The sequence below is a fragment of the Cygnus olor genome, chromosome 6, assembly GCF_009769625.2.
Source record: "Cygnus olor isolate bCygOlo1 chromosome 6, bCygOlo1.pri.v2, whole genome shotgun sequence".
Lineage (NCBI taxonomy): Eukaryota > Metazoa > Chordata > Aves > Anseriformes > Anatidae > Cygnus > Cygnus olor.
Window position 1 is genome coordinate 11,208,368 of NC_049174.1, and position 26,330 is coordinate 11,234,697.

A 26,330-nucleotide genomic window follows, 5' to 3' on the forward strand; every position below is an offset into this window, starting at 1 on the left:
CCGCTGTTCACTGCGGAACAGTGGCATGAAAAATATTACAACCATTTGTGTATTTTAAGCTACAGCGCAGATATCCAGGTATTTCTGGCAAAGAAGAAACCCCATGCCACCATGCTAACACCACAAACTAAAATAGGTCCAGACTCATGCATTGTGATGCAAACTTACCCACACTGAGCCTGGTTCGCCCCTGCAGATCTCAGCCCCCTCTTCCCCACCACCGCCCTGGCCCCACAGGCTCGCCATGCTGCCACCCAGCCTCATCCAGCCACGCTCTCTGGGAAGAACCAATTCACTCCCCTCTCCGTTGAGCATTTTCATGCCCTGGTTACATGGTTTAAACACTCTCCGAGCTATCGTCAGCCTTCAAAACGCCATTTTGTTTGAGGAAAATGCTGATCCAGTTTTCTACATCTAGATGACATACACGCCCTGCAAAGAGTACCTGCTAACACAGCCTTATGGCACCAACGGCCTCCACCTCTGCTTGCACACATCCCATCTCACTCCCAAGCTCCAAGACGGTGATTTCTGATGGCAATAGAGGAAAAGGTGCATGTTCCTCCACTCCTGAAGGAGTGGACGCATCGCTGAGCCCCAGTACCCCATTCTCCCCAGTGTCAGCTCCTGTAAGAATGATGGATAATGAGGCAGAAGTCTCCTGAACAGGTGCCACGTCTCTCATGGCCCCCATCTTCCACAAATTGACCCCAGCCTTATCTAACTTCTGGTGTTACTTTGCATTTCTTCTCTTAACATACCTCTGTTTTCCTACAGCCTAGGAAATGATCTGTGGTAACCATAGGGCATTATTTATCTTTGTATCTTTTCTCAAAGCATTTCCCAATACAGCATCGCCTACCCCCAAATTTTACATATGAGCATAAAGGATAGTGTATTGAACAAAACTACAGCTTTGCCTTTAAATTGCCTTTTTTTTTTTCCTTCGGAAAACCTTTTCTCCTCTCATCATCAGCATATGAAAAGTGATACTGACATACACCTGCAAAAGCATGACAGAACTGGCAGTCAAACATTGAAATTCAGATAACTGACAGTACTAAAATGCAAGTCAACAGCTATTTCTGCCATGAGAAGAACCTTAAACTGTGAGGGTTTTGTTGTTGTATATATTTTTTTTTAAATATGCAACATATTAGTTAGCAGTCTTTTCCTTTTGAAAAAATCCAGAGATGCCTTTGCTAAAATATGCTGCTTTTAGCCTGATGTGTGTTATGCCGGGACTGAACACCACGCAGTGCTGCCATCTCCCCAGCAGTCCTGCTGCCTCTCGGGTCATGCCCAAAACTCACTGGATTACCTCTAGGAACACAGGGTAGCCCCGTGCATGCCGTTCAATCCCTGGCTTACCTGCCAAAGCTGCTGAGACATCAAGCATCCAGCCGCACGAGCCTGCCAGTCACTCAACAAGCAGCAATGGCCATGGGAAGATAAAGCAAACGTATGCCCTCGTATGCACAGAAGTTGCAGGCTTTTCCACTTGCTCTGCTTTCACATTACAAGTCATGCTCTCAAACCAAAACCATGGCCAGAAGGGAAGGTTAATCCCCACTAATGTTACTTTGTGTGTTGAAATTGCCTAGGGTTAAAATTGTAATGACCAACATCACTCCTTAATAAAAACTTGAATCCTCAGTCAAAAATTTCAAGCTCGCAATTGACAAGCAAGAAATACCATGGCATGAGCAAGGAAAGAACTGACACTACCCATACTTCACGCGATCGGGGTTTGTTTTTCCAAATTATTAGTTTTATAATGCCATTGAAGCAAAAAGAGGACAAGACCCTTTGAAGAAGTTTTTGCAGGTTACCTTTAGAGAGGCAGAGACCATCTAACTTTCAGGAGCTTTCCTAGCCGTTATTTCTAACACTGGGATTGTTATTTAACTCAGACTGAAGGAAGAGCTGTTTACTTTATGATTTAGACCACATTTTATATAGCCCTTTTTATCTGCTTGCACAACTTGAACACAGCAAGACAAATTAGAATTGTTTCTTGAAATAAGAAAACTGGATTGCAAAGCAACAAGAACTGGGACATATTTCAAGGACTGATACAGTATCTGCCGTGTTTTGAGTGTCTTTTTTTTTTTTAAAGGTAGATTTTAAAACACTGTCAGCTGCCACTTGAAAAAAAGACTTCAGCTCTCTATCCTCAAGGAAAGCTTAAATCCCTAGCTTAGATACGCAAGGATTCACATTCTGTTAAGTTTCTGTGATCTATCCTATTTCACCTAAGGTGCTGTAGATTAAAATTTATACTGCTGTTTATGGCTTTACACACTAAATGGCAAACACAATTTTCATCCCTGTAAGACAGGGCAGGAATCAAGCAAAGCAATTTAAAGCTAGTTTTGTCCCTCTTCACTCTCAATTATTAAAACACCATAGCCCAAACTTCAGAATCACCTATTCACTCTCCTAGGATTTTTGTTTGTTTTTTTGGTTTGGGTTTTTTTTGCACATTTGCATAGTCCTAAATATCTTCATGTAGGGAAGACGCTAGCAGTTTCAGCTAACACACCAGCAGAAATTGCTCGGCTTCCAAGATGAGCATCCATGAGCCACCACAGCTCCGCTGTACAGAATTTCCTTCATGTTGTGACTCCATGTGCGGTACTCTAAAATACATGAACAGGAAGGAATGCAAAATACAAAGTCTTTGGCTTTGTATTCAGATCATCATTTAAAAAAAAACACCTCATGTCACCACAAACGTAATGATTAATAAGTTACACTACATAAGAGGACAAAATAGCCCAAGAACCAATGTTAGCAACCACTGCTAGTGCTTCAGACCCCTTCTGTAGGAAGTCTGTGAAAATGCAAAGGTAGTTATGGCACGCTACAAGAGACAAACAACTCCTTTGGATTTTAGTACTCTCTGAAAATTTTTGTTTCGTTGCCAGTTTTAAATTCTAGCAACCTGAGACACCGCAAAGCAAGCACGCCTCTTTGTTACCTCAAGTCGCTCTGCATGCAAAGCATGCGCCAAGGCTAGAGCGGGGGGAAGGAGACGGTAAGAATTTCTTTCTGAAACGGAATGGGGAGATAATATCAAGAAGGGGAGCAGAGGCTGCTGACATATCTGCATGCAGACAAGCCAGTAAATATGCAAATAGGCAGCCACTTCTACCAAGAGTGCAAGAAACCACTAATGTGTGAAAACTACTTCGAGTCTGCTAAAATATACGGTATTGAAGTGAGCTGCACCACTCGAGCACAGCACTGCACAGAACGGCTCACTTTGACCAAGACAGGTTTGCTTCTCTTTCAAGGAAACGCTGAACCAAGTTTTCTACTCAAAAAATGTCTCAGCTCTGAATATCACGACATTTATGAATCACTTTGAACGTTTACCTTTTACTACTCTAATTTGGAAGTACTATAGAAAAGACTCAACATCGAGCTGTAAAGCACCCTGACAAAGCTGCATCAATTACCAGCTACAAACACTTCCACAAGCCAGGAAAGAGCTTCTTGCCCAGAAGCCAAAACAGCAAATTTCACACAAGATTTCAGAGAGAGGGGAAAATAAAGGCTGTATTGACTGTGCATCCCTGAAGACTGACCTTACAGAGCTAGAACTGAAGCCGACGTGACTTGATAGCAGATAACCTCAGAAGTTAAGAGCTGTTTCAGAAAGGCAATACTGGGACATCCATCTGCTGTCCTTGAAGTTGTGAGGGGAAAAGACACGCACCCTTGCAGATATATAGATAGATAGATATTTACGTGTAGACAGTGGAGACAAAGAAAGATTTTTTTTTTCTTTTTTTCCCCACTTCATTTTATCTGCCTACTACCGCCAAACCAAGCTCAAAAGCTGGCTTTGGCTGTAGCCCGAGACACACATCTTGCCCTTTTAGGAGCAAAACTATTCTGGGGAGCCAAGCAGCTCTTCCCTACTGCGGCAGGGAGACTGAACTCCGCTGCAGTAAGTTATCTTTTCGCTCAGCAAGCCCATTTCCTAACGGGGAAGAAAGTGGGACACCTGCCCTTGGCCTTTCTTCTGAGAGGAAGCCAGCTATCGAGCAAGCACGGGGAATGCAAGCTTCAGCGACTGTCAGTCCCAAACAGCAAGCACAGACAACAGCTAGGTTTAAAGGTGTAAATAAAGAAAAATCAGACCGCCTTTCCACACTAAGTCTCCCACGTATGGCCCAACACATCAGAAACAATTAGCCAGAAACGTAAGCCTCTGCGGAGAGATTAAAGCAACCTACAACTCCTCAAAAGCAGGACCTCGAGCCAGCAGCGAGGCTTCGCAGATTTTCTTGCGGGAAGCTGCCTCCAGACCCCTCCAGACCAGCAGTAAACATCACAGAAAGAAGCGAGAGACCACTGGGCACGGCGCACAGCACTGGAGCTCCAGAAGAAAGGTTCAGACAGTGGGTGGTTGCTTTCAGGGGGGCTGCACACAGACAAAATCCACAGGAAGAGGTGCATGAGAGACACGCGATTGCAACGTGCCGGACCACAAAACGCGCTCAGGGCTTTCACTCTCCATCACAGCCACCCCAAAGGTCGTCACTGGAGGCAAATTTCCTCCTGCCAGGAAAGCACTCGGGCGTCCCTCTCGTCCAGCAGTCCTCCTGCAGCTGCAGTAAGACAGTACCTTTTCCTACGTTTGCTTGAATTTCACACCCACAATTCTTGGTTGGCTGCAACATATGCTCAGAACTCGGTTATCTGCACTCAGAGGCTGTGATAATTTAGGTTTTCATTGCCAGTGTTAAGAACAAGCCTCAGAGCTATACACTGAGGCCCTGGAATTTAAATATACGATAACACTGTAAATCAAAGGAAACAAATTCCTTAAGGAAAACTTTTTTGCATGCCAGATCAGTTCCCAGTAGTAACTGCTGTGCTTTGACAAGAGATAAATATTTACAGTCTAGAACAGAGAACACCTTGTGTCGCAATACTCGGAATGCAAGCCCCATCAGTACCCTGTATATTTAAGGAGTTATTTTGATTTTATTTTTTAATATTTGGAGTACCTAGAAACACGCATTACTTTGCCCATGAACACTACCAAAATGAAAACCCGAAGGTAAGTCATATAGAGAAATTGCCAAAGACACTGAACCTGGAACAGATTTTAAGGGTTTAGGTGATTTACAGCAAAGGTCTAAATTATTGCTAATAATATGGTTTCTGGTTTTGTTTTTAAAAATAAAGCCTAATGTGCTCTAGTAAACGTAGACATTGGAGGTTTTTTTTTGGGGGGGTTGGTTGTTTTTTTTAAACCAGGGCAAAAATGGCAGAGGGGAAAATGTCCTCTTTAGGCTGGGGATACCCCTCTGGGAATATTCTCAAAAGAGGGATGGGAAAGCTCAGTCCCTAGTTTGTTAGGGTTTCTCGCAGTTTCCAGCTTGCTTCCTAACCTCCCAGCTTGATCAGCTGCTTCCAGCAAAGGCAGGAATGCAGGGAATGTCATTCATAATGGCACTTGGGAAGATCAAGGAATTGCAAGTGTACGACCGGATATCCTTCTCACAGGAGGGATGATAAAGCCCATGCAAAGAAGATGCTCTCATTTCTAGTGTTACATGGTGGCGTCTCAAGTTGCCTGGTTTTCCTGCCTTTTTAAATTAGGTAAATACCGAATTAAACATGAATGCAATGTTTCCTATTTTATCTATGCAGTCCTAACTCCAGTTTCAAACAGGACCCACACGGATACAGTCTGGTTTAGCTCATATACTACGGGATTTCATGTCTGCAGTGTAACATCCCTTACCCAATTGCTACATGGGCATTTGGGGCACAACCTTTGAGGTGTGGCAGGCTGGCAGCTTGCAGGCTTACAGAAGAGTTCGATGTCTATCTGAGGGTCTCAGTTTCCTTACTTCTCCTCTTACAATGGATCTACCACCTCGTGCAGCACTCTCCTGCACTGACCTCGCTCCTGCCGTAGTCAGCATTACTCAATGATAACCATCTCCTCAATCAGTCAAGCACAAATTTCTTGTTTGCTCCCCTGCTTTCAGCATCCCTGTACATCAGTTTATTTATAGACGAGCGTTTTTACAGCAAAGACCAGAAGGAGCACACTCTCGCTGCCGAACGGAACTCAGCTGTGATTTCTAACGCTGTCACTACCTGACAGAAGGACACTTTACGCGGACGGCCTCAGAAAATTGGTTCTAGCTAACAGCTGCTGTCCACGACCGCTGCCCAGCCCCGGGCATCACCGCAGCTCCCAGCCCACCACCACGCCCAGGTCACCAACCCGTTTGCAGAGACCAGTCCAATACTGCCCAAAAGCCATTCACACCAGCCATCCCTCCACTAAAATCGTGTTTTTCCACATACGTGCAGGCTTTCTAGCAGGCATAATCTAGCAAAAGAAACCCACATAGCCACAGAGGTGAGCGAGTCCACACAACCTGTGTAAATCCACCTGAAACCACCACGGATTGTTCATAAAATTGTGTAGTAGAAACCTTTTCTGTTTTCGGTGACACATAGCCCATGAACAAGTCTAACATTCCAGGCCATCTTTGTCAAGGGATACTAGAAATGCTACACTTTGCCCTGTACCACATCAATACAGGATCCAGAAATATCCAGCTCTTCTGCCTTACACCACGTTTGATAACTTATAACACGAAAACTCAGATTGCCGTTCTGCATTACGAGTTCCCATGCACCACTTCACAGGTTTTGCCAAGCTTCAAGCGTTTCTTTTTAATGCTATGACTCCATTCACAATTATGATTAAGCCCATCATCGAATGCTTCACGCTTCAGGCACTGGGAGCAGATGAGGCAGCAGCCTTCCCTCACTGCGGGGCAGGGCACAGGCTTCTGTACGAGGATGAGGGAGAAAAGCCCAGTGGGAGGATAGGTAAGGACAGCCCTTGCCAAAGCATTCTCCACCTACCATGTGCCATCAGAAACTCCCTGCAGTTTGCTTCGGGTTCTCTCCTTCATCCTTGGACAGCACTTCCAGGCTAAAAACGTTGTGAAAGGCGGCGTTCATTCAAACATCCTTCGGCCTCACCAAGCTCTAGCAGCAGGTGAGTTGGAGGGAGGGAAAAATCCTCCCAACCAAAGCATTACCGTAAGTTTCAAATAGAAAATGAGCCCAAGAGAGATGGGATGAAGTTCATAACAGAAGACATTGGAAAAATAATTTATTTTATGAGATCCGTTTACATCAAGATGAGGAAAAACTGAAACGCAGACCACGGAAGCCAGTGCCTGTTCCAATCCATTGGAAGAATCCACCAAACGTCTGTTTCTTCCCATGTTGCGGTGCCAGTGAGCAGCAGCAGCACTGAATTTGCAGAGCTTCAGCTCACTCGTGACACTAATCGCTGCCTACGGCGGAGGTGAAGCTTACAGAAACCCAGGGTTTTGTTTGTTGGCTAGCAGTACAAAACAGCAGCAGCCCACCAGGCTTTCCGCTTTCCATGCGGGACAAGAAAGGGCTGTGCTTACAACCCAACAAAGATCTTGCTATCATCACAGACACCCATTTGTTCCAAAAAGCCAAGCTTCTTGGCGGGGCATTCATCCTGCTCTCTTGCAGCAGTCCGACCTCTGTTTCAGAGGTCCTGCTACCTTGCTCACACCGCGACGTGGACAAGTCCTCTGCAAATTCAGCCAGAGCACGAGGCACAACAGCTCTTCGTGACCTCCATGCTGGCTGGAAAAGCAACTCTTCTTTTGTTTGGAGAAACTAGTTCCACCTATGCACTGCTCTAAAACACGACACAGCCCGCAAGAAAGTGCAGTTTTACCTACAAGTTCTCCTAGGACCTCCCCAGTCCAACAGCCTGCACAGCTGGTCCTCCCTTCCCTCTGCTCCTTGGGAAAAAGTCTTGACGTTTGATGTGAAGGCTGATATCCCCATCTACCAGGCTCTCAAAACTAAAATCCACAGACTGTTCCACTTTCAGAGCCCTCAGCATTTTCAAGTGGTTAATTCTCTAACTCTTCTTCACTCGAAGCAACGTTATTTGAGCAGAACAGCAAACCTTACAGGTCTATGTTTCACCTGAACTCGCAGCAAGAAGGCAGGCCAGTTTTTTGACCACCCTAAGAACCACCTGTATTCGGGACTGCAACCAAGTCAGGAACAAACACCAACAGAAGCTAGAAAACTGCGGTACCCAAGGGAATAAAAAAAACGTAACTTTCCCAGTGCTGTGAAAAACCCTCCCTTTCTGAATTCTTGTTGGGAGCAGCATACAACAGAACTCATTCATTGTTTTCGGCTTACGTTTTGGAACTTTTTCTTGTAGCAACGCGAACAAAACGGGAAGTTTTGTCAACACAACACCAGAACTAACTTGAACATTTTTCTACAGAGCAAATGTAATGTGATTCTGTAAGCTATTTTAGTATAATGCAACACAGTAAAAGTACGTTAAGTGACTATAAATAACTTTGTGAAAGCTGCAGGCTTCGCCTTTTATTGAAGTAAAATGAAAACTCAAACGGGAAGAAGAATTGGAAATAAAACCGGGGGAAAGGGGAATAGAGCAATGTGCTCATCTATCTTTAATCTTGAACAGCAGATTTGAAGAACTGCTTGTTCAGCGTGAAACACTCCGAGGTATTAGCACGGAGGCAGCCGTGATGCTGCACCTCCCTGTCAGCGCCCGGAGGCAGGGGGACAGAGGACAAAGCAGAGACGTATAGCAGCCTGCAGCAGCTCTCACATTTAAGTTAATGCAAATCCCACCAGGAAACTAATGCTATCTCGTGCGTTTGACAAATGAAATTTGATTTTACACAAAACGAGTCATAGTATACTAATGTTCGCAGAATTTAACAGTAATTAAGTCTTGGTGACAGACATCTCATTAAAGCACCATTTCTTCAGAAAATAAATTAATAAAGTAAATTATTTCCTACATGTGAAACACCAAGATTCCTCACTACTCATGAAAGACAAATGGAATTACGTTTAATCGGATGTCAGTGTTTACCAGGATGAAAGAGTGAAGCGCTTAAAGAGATCAATTAATATAACGCACAGCCAGCCTGCTCGTGCCCAAACTGAGATTTTAATCTCCCGTACGTTAACTTACCCTATATGCCCACATGGAACAGCACCTGCACAATGCAGTTCTTTATCCAGCAGCTTACCGACTTGTACAGATCCAGGGGAGGCCTGCAGGAGACCAAACTCGAAAGCAAAGAGGAGCCACCAAACCCGCGCGTGACAGCCAGGTACCCATGGCAAGGCTTCCACGTGCCAGCCCAGCAAGTCCCACCGGCCACGCCGAGCTGAAACACTCGCCCAGTACTCTCCAGACATCACCCTGGGGACAAGACCCTGCCACAGCAACGCTCTGTCACATCCTACAACCCCTCTGGCTGCCTTGTGGTCCTTGGGCTAGGGTCTAGTGGGAGCACTGTTTGGGTAAAAACCACGGACAGCATTAGCTGGACTCCAAAGAGGTTCCTATTAGCCTAAGACCCAATTGTCAGACTGCAACCTTTTGCATTTTCAATAGTTTTTGTGTTTGGAACAAAGGTTCAAGCACTTGAGGCGGGCAGAAGGCTGCGTGTGCCCGTGACCACAAATTCCCCTACACTCACAGAGGTCAGCCTGAAGCAGCTTTTAATCAAGCTTCCGAGATAACATTCAATAGGAAGACATGAAGGAAACGAATGAAGTTAAGATGTGCCCAGTAATGAACGCCATGCAAAAAGCTTGAATTTTTAGAGGCAGGCCAAGCTGTAATTCCTTGCAAATGGAGCACCACCGAAGCTTTTCCAGGAAATTTTACAATCTTCTTCCAAGCGTTCCATTTTTCAACATCATTTTTGCAACCTCTGTGTGCTTTCCTGCTCCTCTGCCCTCACTTATTTTACCCACTTTTGCCCCTTTGACTTCTAAATTCTGTAAGGCAGCTCCTCCAAGACAGCCAGAAAAGCACTGCGTATTTGTTTCTTCCCCTCCTCTCAGCCTGAACTGCCCAAGTCTTTCCTGTGAAGGAGCATTGCCCAAAATCTGCTTGCTATTCAAGCAGTCCTGGCAACGCCAGGCATCACTTCATGAATCGTCTGTTATATATTGCCTTACCAACATGGTCCACTGCAGGATAAAGTAAACCTGGCCCACTTCAGTTTTCCACATAACACAACCAAAATGCAAGTGACATTAATTACTACAGCAATTTGAAGGAAACCCTCATCCAAGGTCTCAAACGCCACGGTAGGAGACAATCTACACCAAGAATGCTAAGATGCATTTTATCCCCCACATCTACGTTTTACTTCAGTTTTTAGAAGACTATTTATCCCTTTTACTAGGTAACAATATTGCCAGATTTCTAATTATTGAAGCAGACAGCTTTACTGTTTCTGCTATTTCTCAGCTTACACAATTTGAGGCAAAACCACATATTTTCAGTTTTGTTTTGTTTTCCTTTTTATTTTTTATATTTTTTTCCCTAGACCTCTGAGATCAGCAAGCACGCTGAGGAGAACCAGGTCCCTTTCATTTCTATGTAGCATTGGTACGCTTGGACCTTGGGAACCTGGAAGAAAAGGTAAATGGAAAACAGAGGTCATCTGTAAGGGAAGTGGACTCAGCACTGAACAAGTCTTGAATTAAGTGACAAGACCCATCCTGACAGCTTCTCTGTCCAACAGCACGCATCTTAACAAAAGCATAAGCTGAAGGCATTCCAGCAGAAGTCTGATTAAACACAAACCCCGTGGCTGGTCTTGCAGACTGGGTAGCAGGATTGAAAAATAACATTACAGACAGGCGATGGGACAAATAGAAACAGGCGAAATGTAAACTGGGAGAGCAACGGAGTAGAAGATGACACCATAGAGGACAGTAGGAAGAGTCAAGAATACTTGGGAAATACTTCATCAGTGCCGTTATCGCTGTCCAAATAATACGTTCTTCATGGTTTGCAACAAGCTCTGCAGTTTGGAACAGGTTAGCAGCAAACGAACTGTTCTGGTAACATGACCGTGTGCTCAACCAGAGATGCACAACAAGTAAAAATGAAGCCCCAAGGGCTTGGGGTTCTATACTACAAGGTACGTGCGATACAGTAAGATGCACATATATATACACACACAAACACAATATTTCCAGTAAATATAAATACAGGTAATGCCAGGGAGCACAACACAACCAATTCTTTAACAAGAAGAGGCCAGAACACCAAAGGAGCATTTTAACCCCAAGAGAAAGTTGGCAGAGCTGGGTAGCAAACAGGAAGGTTTTCAAACCCTGAAGAGCGAGCATCACTTTCAGCACACTCTTAATCCACTTAACCCAGACAGCCGCACACGACACTTGAGAAAACACGAGGACAACTGGTTCGCTGTGACCTTACAGGTAGGCATGGCGCACAACAAGCGCTCCAGGAATGCAATCTGGAGGTGCTAAAAGCTGAAGGCAGCTGTCTCTCGGTGGAGCATGCCCAGCATTCAGCAGAGCAAGAAGGTAGAGCACCCACGTTGTCAGTCTGCACTCCTCAAGGTAAGGCCGTGCAAGAATTTTAAGAGACACTCAACATACTAATCCCTTTTTGCTAAGTTATTTGATAAGCGCATTTGTGAGCTCTCGCCCATTCTCAGCTCTGGATGAGGAAAGAAACGTGACCTTGAGTCTCTGACCCTACCGTATACCGCGCGTGTGGTGGGAAGTTGTTCTCTCAAGGCTTTGTTTTGCACGTTTTGGGGTATGTCCATGTAATAGGGAGCTTGTAGCTGCCTCAGACTAGAAACCCACAAACAAACCTAGAGGGAAAGTCTCTGACGTTGCACACACTTCTACAACACGGATGCACCTTAAGATGGCTTTCAAGAAGCCTACTCCCCAGAGAGCTCAAAGCCATTCAAAAAGAGACTGAGAGGGCAATGCCATCTAAACCCAGGGGCTCCTGCTCATTTCTAAATTTTATTTTTAGTAAGCCCTATTCCTCGTCCTTGCAGTTCACCATGGGATTTAGCACCGAAGGCCAGGATCAACTCCACCTTTTTGGCAACCCCATGAATAAGCAGCTCCTGTGCTTCTGCCTCTGCCCACGGTGGAAGCGAAAGAGGAAAATTTACCAGGTAACTTCCTCAGAAGCTCATCAATCTGCATGTGTCGGTAAACACATCGCTCCAAGATAAAGAAAATAAATCTCCCTAAGGGCCTCGCGGTTTTTCCTTTTTCTGCACTAATGGAAGTCACCCGTGCAACACAAACATTGCGAAGCAGAAAGCTGCATCCTGACCAATGCAGAGGTCAGCCTATGCAAGAAACCACTTTTTTTCTAATTTATTCTCCTAGTTTATTCCTTTTGCTCATAAGTCAGCATTAATCAACGAGCAATAAACGATACTTCCACGGAAAATGTCGCGTCCATCGCGCATCAGGAGCTCGGTGCACAGAACCTGCTGCCTGCCGAGCTGGGCTTCTCCAGAGCTTCCTGCCCGTGGTGCTGACCGCAGGCTCCGCAGCTCAGGCCTGCCAGCCTCGCCGTGCTACGCGAACACAGCCTTCCAAAGGAGCAGTTCCTCCCCAAAGGATAACAGCTTTCATTCCATACGTACGCTTTTCTTTCATGCCTCCATCCCATTAAGTAAATGACAAATTCCTCTGGTATTCTGAGGTAATTTTCAAAATGCGTTTCGTGCTGTTCTAATCCCGTCCTCTCCCTACAGCCAGGTCCTGAAGCAAAACACTAAAGACATTCTAGGACAGCAAAGTAAAATTTGAAAGATTTCAAGATTTTTTCTTAGAACTTTTTTTTCCCCTCTAAGTTCAGACAACCAAGGGCACAGCTTAATATTAGCAGCCAAGATCTGTCAGATGCACACGCTGAAACATGCCATTCCAACACGACAAAAACCATATAATCCTGGAAAGCCACGTCTTACACATTTGGGTTCATACAGAAAATCTGCAGTCACTAAAACTTACTCTTTCTAACTGGGTGGCATTTTACATTTCCAAATGTAATTGAGTGAGCATGTTGCCATGGTTACGGTAGGATTCTGCAATAACTTTGTTGCCTTGTAATTGCTGTATATTTGTATACAAGCAGCTGAGCTTTCTTAATTCAATGCCCTCTTAACTCTTTCGGAGAGGCAGCTTTGGGGCAGAGAACTCCGCGCAGCAGCGGCGCAAGCACCAGAGGGGACTGGAACTGGGCGCAGCGACAGACCACGTAGAGGGGGAAAAAAAAGAAAAAAGAAAAAAGAGAAACCTTGCCAAGAAGCAGATTATTATATAAACTTCAGAGCTCCTTAGCTTTTAAAAAATGTTGTTGTTAAGAAAGTCTAATTCAGATAATTAACTTCAGGTAGCTTTTGGCAACGGCTGAAAGCACTCCGACAGCGGCGCAAGTCCCACTTAGTGACGGCCCATGCCACCAGTAAATCAAAACGCATTGGCAAAGAGGTCGCTTGCTCAATGGTGAAATCCACCGGGGCACGAGGACCACAACGACACTCACTCCATCCCCTAAATCTCAAATTAGCGTGAGGAAGACAACAGAACACAGCTGTTGGCAACGAGCACGATGCACCCCTGGCGAGAGCCAGCACCGAGCAGCGCGTGCCCGTGGCCTGAGCCACCTGCAGGCACCCAGCACAGCACCACGTCTCGGGAACGATTCCCGAGGGGTGATCTGTTCGGGAGCACGAGGTGATCCCGTGCGGTGCGATCCGCCCTGGCAAAGCGAGCGGCCGCAGCACGGAGCCTCGTCTGTGGAAGCCTTCGGACGCGAGCTATTGACAAGCAAGCAGGAGGGGGAAAAAGGCTTCCCCTATCATGAAATGCACGCACAAAACAATTACGCAAGTGCTTTGAATAAAAGGCAGGTTTACTTCCCTTTAAATGGCACTGGGTACCCAGCCATAACGTCCAATAATTGTTATGTAAATACGTCTGCTTGCTTAAGATGCCACGCTGCATTCGCCATGCCACAAACACTCCGAAGATAACATTTAGGGAAGCTCGGGGATTGCACAGCATCTTCCCTGATAAATTCCTGCAGCAAAACCCACACGCGAGCGCTCGGCAACACCTCCCTTCTGCTGCTCCACATGCATTATAAGCTATTCCCCCCCCCCTTTTTTTTTTTTTTTTCCTTTTTTAAGTTACGGCCCAAAAAACTGTTGCACAAACGTGCGGCGTGCCAGGGCCAAAGGCTCCCTGCGCTCCCCGCGGATGCCAAAACCAAGGCATTTTGGGGGGAAAAGCCTGTTTTTAAGGACAGGTCCTAGCTCAGACTGGGCTGGGATCTGTCATTCTCTGTTGCAGCCTAACCTCACCACAGGACCTCCGAGCGGCGCGGAGCATGAAAACACGACCCCCTTTATGCTTTTGACACCGAAAAAAGCGCTTTTTGGGTATTTTTGCCCTTTGGGAAGTGATGGGGGGGGGGGTGCCGGGTCCGGAGGCCTCTCCCCGCGCAGCCAGCGGGGCGCCGCTCCCCGCAGCGGGCGGTGCGGGGGGCAGACCCCGCTCCCTCCGCAAACTTCGGGCAGCGGAGCGAAGGGGCCCCGGTCCGCAGGCGTCGCCCCGGGGCCGCGGGCTCCGAGCGGCGGCGGTGGCGGACGCCGCCTCCCCCCCAACCCCCCGGGGGGTGCTCGGAGGGGCCCGTCCCGCCCCGCCGCCTCCCGCCCCGTCCCGGTGCCGGCCGCTCACCGCTGCCCGCATGGCCCCGCTCGGCCCCGCTGCGCTGCGCTCCCCGCCGAGCCCCGCGCGGCTCCGAGGCGGCGGCGGCGGCGCGGGGCGGAGCCGCGGCCGCCCGGGAGTGGGGGGTGTGGCCATGCGCGCGGTGGGGGGCGGGGTCACGGTTGGCCACGCCCCCCCTCCCGCCTCATTCACAAAAAACGCCAGCGGTGGGAAGCGGGGGGGCGGGGCTGAGCGCCCATTGGGCGCCGCAGCTGCCCGTCACCGCCCCGCCCCGCCCGGCGCGCCGGCCAATCAGCGAGCGGCGAGGGGCCGCCGAGCCGCTCAAATCCGCCCGCCGCCGCCGCCAGCGCGACGCTGATTGGCTGCGGGAGCTGCCCGTCACCTCCCCCCGCGCACGCCCCGCCCTCCGGCACCCCGCGCGGCCGCAGCCCGCAGCCGGGCCGCCGACCCCTCCCGGAGCCCGGCGGCCGCGGGGAGGCCTCGGGCGGCGGCGGTGCCCGCGGGGCCGCGTACTGACCTGCGCGGCGGCGGCGGGGAGCCGGGCACGGCGCGGGCACGGCGCGGGCACGGCCCCGGCGCGGACACGGCGGCGCGCGCGCCCCCGACGGCCTCAGCCCGTGACGGGATCCGCCATCTTGGAATTTTTAGCGGCGGGGTCACGTGGTGCGACCATTTTCCCCGCGGCCAATCAGGGCGCGCGGGCTATTTATAGCCGCGGCTCCCTCCTTGCCTCCCCGCTCCCCCTGCCCCTCCCGCCGGGGGGGGAAGGCAGCCAATCAGGCCCCGCCTCGCACCGCCAGGCCCCGCCCACCGCCCGTCGCCTAGGCGACGCCGCGGCGCGCGGCCGGGCTGCTGCCCGCTGCCTGAGGCGGCCGCGGGCCGTGGCGGCCATTTGCTGCCCCCTGCCCCGGCACGGCCGGGCCCTCCCGGCCTGAGTTGTAGCAGCAGTCACGCGTCCTCTGCTCCTCCTGCACCAACTGACATAGCCACAACTACAGTACCCTCATATATCATCCCCTTAGAGTACCCTGATTCTCAGGATAATGCATAGTATATATATTCTCAGTATACTATGTAGTATATATACTACATACCACACTACATATATATATAGCATCCTGATTCCCAGAATACTCCAAGGAGATACATTTACTGGAAATACCGTGGAAAATGCAAGCCATAGTAGATATACAGTGTTTTATTAGCCTATGGATTTATTTTTTTTTGAGGATTTTCCGCATCCAAAATCCCGCTCCCAAAGTTTCTTTAAATCCATCTAGTTACCTACAAAAATGGTGGCTAAATACACTGTTTTTAATAGTAAATAGCTGAATCACACTATGAAAAAGAGAGAGTATAGTTCAAAATACAAATATTTGCCTGAATTATCAAGGATAAAAAAAAAAAAAAAAAAAAAGGATTGTTCCACACACTTGCCACTACCATGCTTTCCTAGCAAGTATCCAACGTTTAATTGATTTTTCTGTTTTCTAAGGAATTAACACTATTGAATTGTCAAACCTCCTCTTGCGGCCGTTTCGTGCCGGGCCAAGCCCCCAGCTGACACAACCACCATTTCACAAGAGTTTTGCTGTTCTGCCTTTGCTGTGCTCTGCCTGGTGCATCCTGCCTGAGGTGCGTGAGGAGCTGATCACCACTTCACACTTCACTGAAGGCATCGCCAGTGACCAAGGAGAGCCTAAATCTCCAATGCTGTGACATCAAATCTTATTAATCCACTTTCTTTTTTTTTTCGATAGCTTTTTTTTTGAAGGTGAGGCACCATGCCGGTCCTAGAAGGAGAGATGGTTCTCTTTGGCTCTGTTCTGAGGTAAAGGCCATCTGCACAGCCTTCAAAACTCTCCTCTCACATCCAAGTACAGCTTCCAGAGGATGCTTGTGCTTCACATAGGTGGAGCCCTTGGCTTACACAGAGTTAAAGGAGTTAATGGTCCAGGCACGGACTCAGTGGTCTGCTCTTACGCCCCGGAGTGCAGCCGCTGTGCCATACTCTTAGCCCGCCAGCAAATAGATGGGGACTTCCCACGTCGCTTTCAAGGAGTTTCAAAGAATTCTTAACATCCTTGACTAAGACAGTATAAAATATATCTTTCCTACTCGTATGCAGCCATCCCAGCACACTTCTGGTAGTTCTGATTAATTGACTCTTGCTAAATTGCTCTTAAACTTCCAGACTTTCCTTAAAGAATAATGGACTCCTGTAGTTCAGCCATCTGGACTTAGGTAAAATCTGGGACCTGAAGGGAATTGCTAACAACTTCGTCCCTCCCTCAAAATTTACACATATATATATATATCTTAGCATAAAAGCACAGCCTTTTTTTTTTTTTTTTGAGATGTTTAATGACTGCATATCCGTTCAAAAGTGCCACCCATCTAAAAATCCTGTCATATTGATTTGACCCCTACAGTTGCTTTTTTTCCTGTTCTGTGAACAACATGCTCACTTCTTGGCAGAGGTCAGAATTAGTCTGACAGTTCCATCAGCAAAAGCATCCCATTAACTTCAGCTTTCCAGTCTTACTTTATTTTTAGAAGATTAATATATTAGCAGAAATTTACAACAAGCATTACATTTTGATTATTCTAAGCTTGAGCCTACGGGCAGCACAGCCTGCCTTGTTGTTTTGGAATATTCTCTCCTTAACATGCGTCTAAGAACACCACTGGCATGAAGAGCATCACTTCTGCATAAAGCTAAAGCCCGTTTTGATTCATTTTTAGGTTATATTGGCTTGTGGGCTTGTTTGTTTGTTGTTCTTTGGTTGGTGAGGTTTTAGGTTTCCTTGTACGGTTGTTCTGCTATCTTTATTTCAGGGCCAGTTTGTGTGCTCACACGTATGTACGCATGTGTGTATAAATAAGCTTCTAAATTATTTTAAAGGGTCAAGATACATATGGGTGTAAGTGCTTTAGGACTAGAAGGTCACTAATGCAGATTGTGTAGCTGACGAGGCAACATTTGCAACTGCCACAAGCTCCTCCGCGGACCTGACGACCGGCGGTCACACAGGTGGCTGTCTGCCCTCCCTTGCAGCTCCCCATTCCTGGTGGTTTGCTCACCAACACGAGGTGCAACCAACACTTTGCCTAAGAGGTTCCCGCAGTTCCAAACACAGTGGGGCCCAGAGGTGCCCCCCAGCTATCTCCTTTCCCCACAGGCTGTATGCTGAGGGCTGGACGCTGCACTGCAGACCCGTTCTGCCACCGAGCTGCGTACGTTGCCTCCAATGCCCTCTGCAGTGCTGAGGTCGTTTAAAAAGGAGAAGGAAGAAAAGAAAATTGTACCCTAAAAGTTGCCATGGAGTGTAAGTTTTATCTTCAAAATGTGATTGATGCCGTACTAGTGGTCGTGGGTGTGAATACGCGTATCTATTAATACCCAGTCTAGGCTAACCTGTGCATAATGACAGAAAATTAAACCTTGTCATTGTTCGGATAAATTAGAATTCAAACATGAGCAAGAAAAAGTATTCTTGCTATATGTTAAATCTGACTGTATACAGTGTGGTCTGGCTTTGCTGTAATTGCAGCTGAAAAGTTTACTCAAAAGCCATTTGAATTAAAATATAGAAATTATTAAAAATAAATAAATAAATAGCAGAGCTAATTCATAAAGACTTAAATAAAATGCAATTACAGAGCTTCCCGCCTACCTCCACCTCATCTCTAGCCAAACTCTACTTCTTGTTTGTTAAAAATGGTTCCATTTTTTTATGTTCTTAAGCAGGTAACAGCCATCACAACACTCCTGCTGATTTCCCTCCCCAGCCACAGGGTTCTGATTAAAAGAAAATAGCGTCCCTCAGCTTTCCGTCCCCATGCTCCCTCTTCTACCACGTCTTCAGACACAAAAAGAGCATCAAGTAAGGGAGAAAAACAGCAAGAGCTTCCTCTAGATCCTTGCCACTGAAGAACAACACCTACCCCAAGTGCCAGTGTTTCAGCAGTCAAGCTTAGGCACAAGTGTGTGGATTGCATCCTTCTCTTTCTCCTGATCAGTTAGTTGCCATCATTGTTCTCCCCTGTATTTTTCTCCTGCCAGCCACCCTTCTTTACCTTATCTCCCACTCCCATCTGTTCTGCATCCTTCCTACATCATACTCATTTATTCCTTTCTGCCATCAGGAAAAAAAAAGCCACAGATTTAAAACACATCTGTAATGAAACGGAGAACGTTAAATTCACATTGCCCCACTCCTGCATTTCCCTTCTGACATACCTTTTTTAGCTTTGTCCTGGTGAATTTTGCTTCATCTTGGACTTTCTTTTATTTATTTATTTATTTTGTTTTATTTCTATACTGTGAAATCTGTGTTCTGTGCAGAGCAGTCCAGTCTGGCTTAATGTGAGCTGAAGCAAAGAAAAAGGTGGTTCCCCTCCACTTAAGGGAGTGCCTGTTGAGGCTGAAGAAGCCTGTATTTGGCTGCAGAAGCTATTTTTCCAGCTTGTCTGCAGACCCAACACTTCATCAAGTCTTCATCACTCAAGGACTAAAAAGCTTAAATTCTGCAGCACTGCAACCAGTCTCTAAGAAAAAAGTTATTGCTGTTGTCTTGGACAAACTCAAGTCCCTGTCCCCCACTTCAAGAAAAAAAAAGGAAGTTCAAAATAAAGGTCACTCCTCTTTGTATTTACATTTTTTTAAAAACCTTTATCACATGTACTGCTTCTCAAGCAATACTGTTTATTTCAGTGATATCAAATGTGGAGCAGACAGCCCTGTGATGCTCAGAGGAATCGGTGTCAGCGGATCAGACAGCCTACGAGGGGCCGTGGCTCCTTCCCATGTGGCAGGGTCGGCCGAGGCTCGGCACAACACAAACCCTCTTGGAAAGGGCCATGCTGCACAGTGTGCATCCCGGGGAGCAGGGGCTTCCTTCTTCGGGCCGCCGTAAGGAGAAGTCATGGTGCTGCTGGCGGGGAAGAAAGTGTCAGGAAGAGGTAGGAGCCGAGACAGTAGAAGACATACAGGAAAAGCTTAGCTATGAAGACAAAGTCGGATTGCTATGGCAGTCATTTTATCCTGGGTATAATACACATTTGAAATGTTTCCTTGCTGAAACTTGTTTTGAATATTTTTGGCTGGATTTTATAAACTCCATATGTATTTAGACATAACATCTATTCTCTCAACTCCGTTCTATGAGAGAAGAAACGTTGCACAGCAGTTACGAACTGCTGTCCCAAAATCTTACAGTGTTGTCATCCCTCCTGATTAAACTGATGAGTTAAGAGGACAAAAGAAATCGCTTCTCTCTCCTCAGCTCTCTTTTCAGTTCAGTTGTTGTCGGTGGCACACTGAGGCTTAAATTTAGAAATAATAAATAAATAAATAAAAAATTAATAAGAGACCTTTGTGAAATTGAGGCCATGATAATTGTTGGATACACTTAGCTTACCAGTGACTGTTTTCTGATTCTTAAGATTCAAAGGAAAAAAAATCATTATTTAATTCCTTGAATTTTCATCTTTGGCAGCTGCTGAGAGAAAACCATGTGTGTGTGTGTTTCTCTATAGTATGAGCCTTAGAGAAAATATTGATTCATTTTTCTGTCTCTTTCAAACAGAAAAAAAAAAAAGAAGAAGAAGAAGAAGAAGAAGAAGAGACATTCTGCATGATATAGAATTAAAAATAAATAAATAAAATGGAAATAAATGTAAGGGAAAAAAAAAGTTGAAAACTGACAAAAAAGCAACAAGTTACTTTTTCAATAAAAAATACATGCAGTCTGGCCCCTGGGTCCTGGTTTTAAGTGAAGATATTGACTTGCAGCTGAATGACGAGTAGAATATTTTTCTACTGAAATATTGATAGTAGATTACACTAAACCACAAACTGTCTCCATAAAGCCCATCATTTCTAATCCTAATGGTGTTTTCTTTCCCTTAGATGACTACTACATTCATGATATGATGTCTTTATTCTATCTGGGGGAAAAACTTTTTACCATACAGCTAAATTAACTTGTCAAAAGACTTCAAACTTCGGAAGCTTTTACAGCTCAATTCAAAGCTATTATTCAAGATTGAATGAGAAGGCTGTGGACTGTAAAAGCTGGCAAAAAAAATAAATTTCACAGGCATTCACAAGTTGAATGGAATAGTTACTTTTTGTTCAGGTTGTGTGTTTCATTGAGCTGTCTCAGAATAGCTGAATTTTGCCTATAGCCCCTTGGTCTGCAACGAAAGACAGAATGCCTCTTTCTGCTGCTCTTGAAGCTTCGCCCCAGTGCATGCTCTTTCACACACACTTGATTATATTTAGTTTGTGCCAACCTAAATAAGCATCAACCAGCTCTCCAGAAATGTGGGGAGCACAAAAGAGAACAAATAGCTGCTAGACTGAGGCAGAGCAAGACCACAAACTTATATTTGTCCTTTTCTTTTAAAATAAGATCATAGACTTAGATCATCTTACAGTCAGTTGCAGCTTTCTCATGCAAATACGAACGCCTGGCTTCAGGAGCAGCAACTGCTTTTCAGGAGAAGCAACTTTCATATTTTACAGACAAGTAGCAGCTGGCAGAGCTTGCGCTTGGAGCCTTTCCTTTCGCAGACCCAATCTACTTTGCCACCCAGTCTCCTTGAGACAAAGACATCAGAAGGCAAGGCAGCACTTAGAGAGCCAGGAGGGGAGCCCAGGGCTCTTAGGCCAGGGCTGTATGGCAGAGGGTGCACGTAGTTACTTGACTCACCGGCAAAGCATGTGGTGGGATGGATCCGTAATGGCCAGCAAGGAGAGTGGCCTGGATTCAGCACGCACGTGGTGCAGCTGCCTCTGGCTGGTCTGCAGGGAATGCTGAGCACAGGAGGGAGTCTGAAATGCATCTTGTGACAAAGGCCTGCATATTGCTGCTGCCGTTCACTTGGGACCCACAACTCACCCCTGTCTTTCAGAATCAGATTCAGAATCACTTTCCTTTTTTTTGTTGTTGTTGTTGTTGTTTTTTTAGGATGCCTAGAGTTTAAAGCATTTTCAAGCGTTCGGAGTACTCAACCATGAAATGGGGGGATCCAGGTTCACTTCTCTCTTCTGCCTGGGAGAATTCGTAAATGCAGCTTCCATCTCCCTAAAGGGCTGTGCTCATGGACAGCATAGGGTAACAACCCTCCACTGTGAAGGCAGGCCACCGAGCAGAAAGATGTGCATGATCCACATGATGACAGAGCAGGCAAGACATTGCTAACGTTCCTTAGCTGTGAGGCTGTGGAGCAGGGTTAAGAAATGTTTAGTTTCTGGAACATCATCTGAGTTTAGACTGGAGTTGACAGGACCAGCAAAGTAGCACCAAGATGTTTTGGGGCTTTGCACTCCAGAAGCTAAGCTATGGGGAGCACTTAACAGCTGCCTTCATAATAGGAGAGCAACCTACTGTAGTATGGGCAACAGCATCTTTGAATTCAGGTTGCTAATTACAAGCTAACTACTGGATCTGGCCTTTTTCTTGTTGGTGCCTTAGTCCTGCCTCTGTAAAGCAGGAATATTACTGATCCCCTACCTATGAATAAGATGAGGATAAATGCACTGTGATTTCTTACCCATTACTGGGAGACCTGAAGATAAAAATGAGGCAGTATAGCAACGACAACAACAAAAAACACCTAAATCATCACCAGGCACTTTTGTCTGTGCATGAAAGAACAAAAACTTCAGGCAAAATAATAAAGTTCCTGACAATTTCTGCCTACGGTAGCTTTATTCCATTAAAAAACAAACAGCACCTCAGAATATGTCATGACTGTACAGGATAACTGAACACAGGCTCTTCTGCACCACTACATGTGGACATTATTACTTTAGCTTGGTCCACGGCTTGGACACTGCTGGTTGGCATCAGTGCTGAAGAACACTTTAATCAAAACCCCACTGGGCTTTTGCACATGGAGGATGAGAGCAAGCTGAATAAAAAGCACATCAGCAGTGCCCAGGGACAGGAGCTCGGTGCACCTCAGAAGTAAATCATGTTTTGTCAGACATGGCGTTTTTTGACCAAGGTTCAAACAAGAAGATAATTTTAGTTTTAACCAGTTGGGACAGAAAGGAGCACTGGTAGGATGATGTGTGTGGGCAAAACTGTATAGACGTTTCAAATTCCTAATTTCTTCCTCCTCTGTTTTGTTTTTCTAAGGATTGTTTCATTACATTGCGTGTAGGTCACAACTTTCTTATTTAGAGTCTATGCATTTCCTGAATATGTGTAACTATTAAAAGGGTTAGGCAGCTGTGTTTTGTACTTGGCAAAACCTCAGTCATCTTGCTTTCCCTTTCCTATGACAAAACCAAAACCACAGCTAGTTTTGGATTTGAACTCACTCGGAAGTACTGAAAGTGACCTCAGATTTTCCCTGTCTACTTGCAGGAGAGCAGTCACCATGGCATATCAGCTTTTGAGACTGAATCTCCCTCTTGCATGTCCAATAAAGATGGGGCAAAAGCAAGGTCACAGCAAGGAGGAATACGCAAACAGAAGTGCGAAGTGGGTGCACTCAGCAAGCCAAATGGAGCATTAGAATACAATCTAGCAAGGAGAACGATCTGTTCTTGATGAATATACCTGGATGCGTTCTCATAAGTCATCCAGACAATTTCTGCAGGCCACAGTGCTGAGCCCACACCAGGTGGCTGTCAGCGGGTATACAGGTCTCATGCTGAGCCATAACATCCACAGGTCACTCCTGCAGCACTGGTTCAGCTCCTTTATGCAGAGACACAGAAGCACCTAAAGAGGGCAAATGCTCAGATTCTTATCTCCTTTTTAACATTTTTTTCTTGATGCTTTTACCTTACCTGTTGTATCTTAAAGACTTGTGTTAGTTACAAGCACTTTCTCTGGCTTCTTAAAAAGCATCACAGCAGATCAGGACGTGCCAACAGAAGTACAAGAGTCTGGAATAGCAACAGTGAAATGGATTTGTGGAAAATGGTATCAGAATCACGAAAGGAACACCTCCAAAGTTTGGAGAGTTATACCCAGACCCTGTCTAGCACTATTACATAATTGTGTGTGACTTCTGAATCTAGGACTCTCATTTGCAGATAGGTTGTTTAGTAGAGAGCTAAGACATGAATATTCAGCCATTAATGTTAAAAATAAAATTTAGAAGGTACTATGACAAAAGGTCAGATGAGTCAAAACGTCTCCAGCTTTGAAAAGGTCTGTGCATGTCCACAAAAAACTACTACTTTTTTTTCCAGGATCAGTAGTTAGGATCAATTCTATAAAAGAACAGGGAAAAAAAAAAAAAAAAAAAGGAAGAAGAAAGGCGAACTACACGTTCTGAAAAAGAGCAGATAGCAGAAACCCCATGGTTTCATGGACTGGATTCAAGGAAAGGACTGAGTGGGACAGAGTGGAAACTAAAACTGAAGTGCTGTTTCAAAAATCTACAAGGCAACAGAGACCAACCCAGAAACGGAATGTAAGTAGTTGAGATACAAATCAATAATATCTGCATTGCATAATAAGTACCATATATTTTTCCTTTTAGAAAAGGAAGAGTTTACAATAGGCACCTCTAGAGATGATGTTGCAATGGGATGCGTCTGTGTGTTTCCAGCAGATTTGGTTTAGGTTGTTCATGCTGAGTTGTGCTGGCATCAAAGAGATGAGACACATAGATCTCGATTCATCGTTATCAGGAGCCTCCTGTCATGTTAGCAGGTTGCTTGTTGCATATTAAAGGCTCAGTTATGAACATGGGTGGAAACTTTTCAAACATCGCACACCAATAGGCAAACATGAACAACTCTAGGAAAGCTACTGGCATGGATAGGAAACAAAAGGATGATAATTAAATAGAGCCTTCTGCCTTGGACTAAATGATGAGCAGGGCAAGTTCTGGCTCTTGTGTAGAGACTAAGATGCAAAATGCTCTGATCATACAGTAGGAAGTGCAATGGACCAAAATTGGGCTGGGCTTCTGTATAAACAAAGAGAAAATCAAGCGTTAGGTTAGAGCTATTTATTTTAGCTTTGTTCGCCTGGTCAAGCGAGCAAAGGACAATCAGTAACTAGCCTGATAGTTCACTAGTGTTAGGTTTGCAAGCTCATTTGGATAAGGCAAGTAGACGTGAAAGAATTACTGGAGTATGGCAGTGGAAGAGGACAGGCTGAATGGCGGGTGAGGCGTGCTATTGAGCTATTTTCCTCCGAACCCTGCAAACCCCAGCTGCTGATCTCCAAAACCAAAGCAACAGAATACTCTTTGTCGCCTTGATTTTGGCAAATCCAGACAATCATTTCAGTAAAAATTGCTTGTTAACTAATCCATAATACTACAGGTGTGAGGCGGTGTGTTTTGGTCATGTATTTCAAAGAATAGTTTCTCCAGCAAACAGTGTAACAGCTGTGGCTGATAAAACTGTGTATAATTGTTATCCTCTCCTTGATAGAGACTTACAGATTTAACACTGAGTTTTGGCCTTGTTGCTGGTACCCTGCAGTCAGCCAAGAGCAAAATGGATATCTTTAACATGCTAGAAGCAAAATAAAAAAATTCAAGGTCACAAAAGTAAAGGAATTGCAATTACTAGGCTAGAGGAAGGAGCTGTGTCCTACACAGGTACATGAATATACTTTGGAGGTGACTGTGTCACTGCAGACCTCTGTTTCTCTCATATGAATCTTTCCACAAGACCGAGGATTTGGGAAGGTGGATTCCTATGTCGTCATGAAAGAAGTTCTCAATAGACCCCTACTTAAAAGCTGAATTCCCAGGAGCATCCTTCCTTTTCGGGTGTCTCCTTTACTGGCAGCTCTGCTCAGTAAGGGCCTGACTGTCTACAAAACAGTCTCTGAAGTCACAGTTCAAAACGCTAGCCTGAGGTTTCTCCTCATACAGAAATCATACGGTCGCACCTGGAAACCACTTTAAGAGTGTGGGCACCCTTAGCTCTTAACATGCAACTGCACAACACACAAAGTACAGCTGCACTCCGTTGGAAGAGTATGCACTTACAGCTCTTCTACCATGCGTATTTTTGCAAGGTAACTCACCCATCAGAGTTAATTTTTAAAATATTGAACGCAGTGCTCATGAAGATGCAAAGCTAATCCAATACCAGCTGCATGAAGATGCAGAGTTTGGTACTGGATTTACTTTCATATGAGCAGCACGCCCTTATGGGGCAGAGCAGGCTCCCTCCAGCTGCCTTGCCAGCCCTTCTCAGCAGCAGCCTGGAAGGCTTAATCCTAAAATTGTAGGGCCATTCAGTGTCCTTCTCTGTCGATTCAATCGCTGGTCTGTCTGCTCAGGCTTTCAGCGGGCGTGCCAAGTGAAGTGGTGGTTTCGGTGATGCACACACCTGACCGCCAGGAACTGGAAGGAGACCACCGGCTTGTTTCGCGCCGGTTACTGAGCAGCCGCTGGAGGTTTGCAGCTTTCCGTCACTACCAGCTTGGACAGAATTCAAACCAGCGACCTCAAGCGAAAACCATCCCTCCTCGATTGCCCAGCTCCTGACGCATCCCATCCTCTGTGCGCTCTCAGGAGCGAGCAGGACAGCTCCCTGTTGCAGAACAGCAGCCTTAGAGTGGTTTTTAAAGAAGCGTTTTTGCTTTTCTGGGCTTGAGCCCAAAATCCTACTTGGAGTCACTCACATTCATGTCAGCAGAACAACACAGCCAAACATAAAGTTCTTTTTTTTTTTTTTTTTCCCT

The 26,330-nt window shown here is 45.9% G+C and overlaps 1 protein-coding gene and 2 long non-coding RNA genes across 18 annotated transcripts in view; 1 reads left to right on the forward strand and 2 right to left on the reverse strand.

Moving 5' to 3' along the window:
• HDAC4 (histone deacetylase 4) overlaps positions 1 to 15,328 on the reverse strand; it is a 250,075-nt gene extending 234,747 nt beyond the window's left edge. For 5 of the 15 annotated variants that reach the window (XM_040560774.1, XM_040560772.1, XM_040560767.1 and 2 more), the window contains exon 1: positions 15,164 to 15,308. The gene's annotated coding sequence lies outside the window, so the exon portion shown is untranslated. Of the gene's footprint in view, positions 1 to 14,655; positions 14,765 to 15,163 lie in introns of those variants that run through there. The other 10 variants (XM_040560768.1, XM_040560759.1, XM_040560761.1 and 7 more) reach the window with 7 other exon arrangements.
• Positions 15,329 to 17,044: 1,716 nt separating this feature from the next.
• LOC121072346 lies at positions 17,045 to 19,611 on the forward strand. The gene is made up of 2 exons (XR_005821143.1): positions 17,045 to 17,975; positions 18,995 to 19,611. It is a non-coding gene; the product is annotated as an uncharacterized LOC121072346 (long non-coding RNA).
• Positions 19,315 to 26,330, reverse strand: part of LOC121072345 — a 33,712-nt gene continuing 26,696 nt past the window's right edge. For both annotated transcript variants that reach the window (XR_005821142.1, XR_005821141.1), the window contains exons 3-5: positions 23,226 to 23,390; positions 21,366 to 21,875; positions 19,315 to 19,583 (exon numbers count right to left, since the gene is read on the reverse strand). This is a non-coding gene — a long non-coding RNA (uncharacterized LOC121072345). The remainder of the gene's footprint in view (positions 19,584 to 21,365; positions 21,876 to 23,225; positions 23,391 to 26,330) is intronic.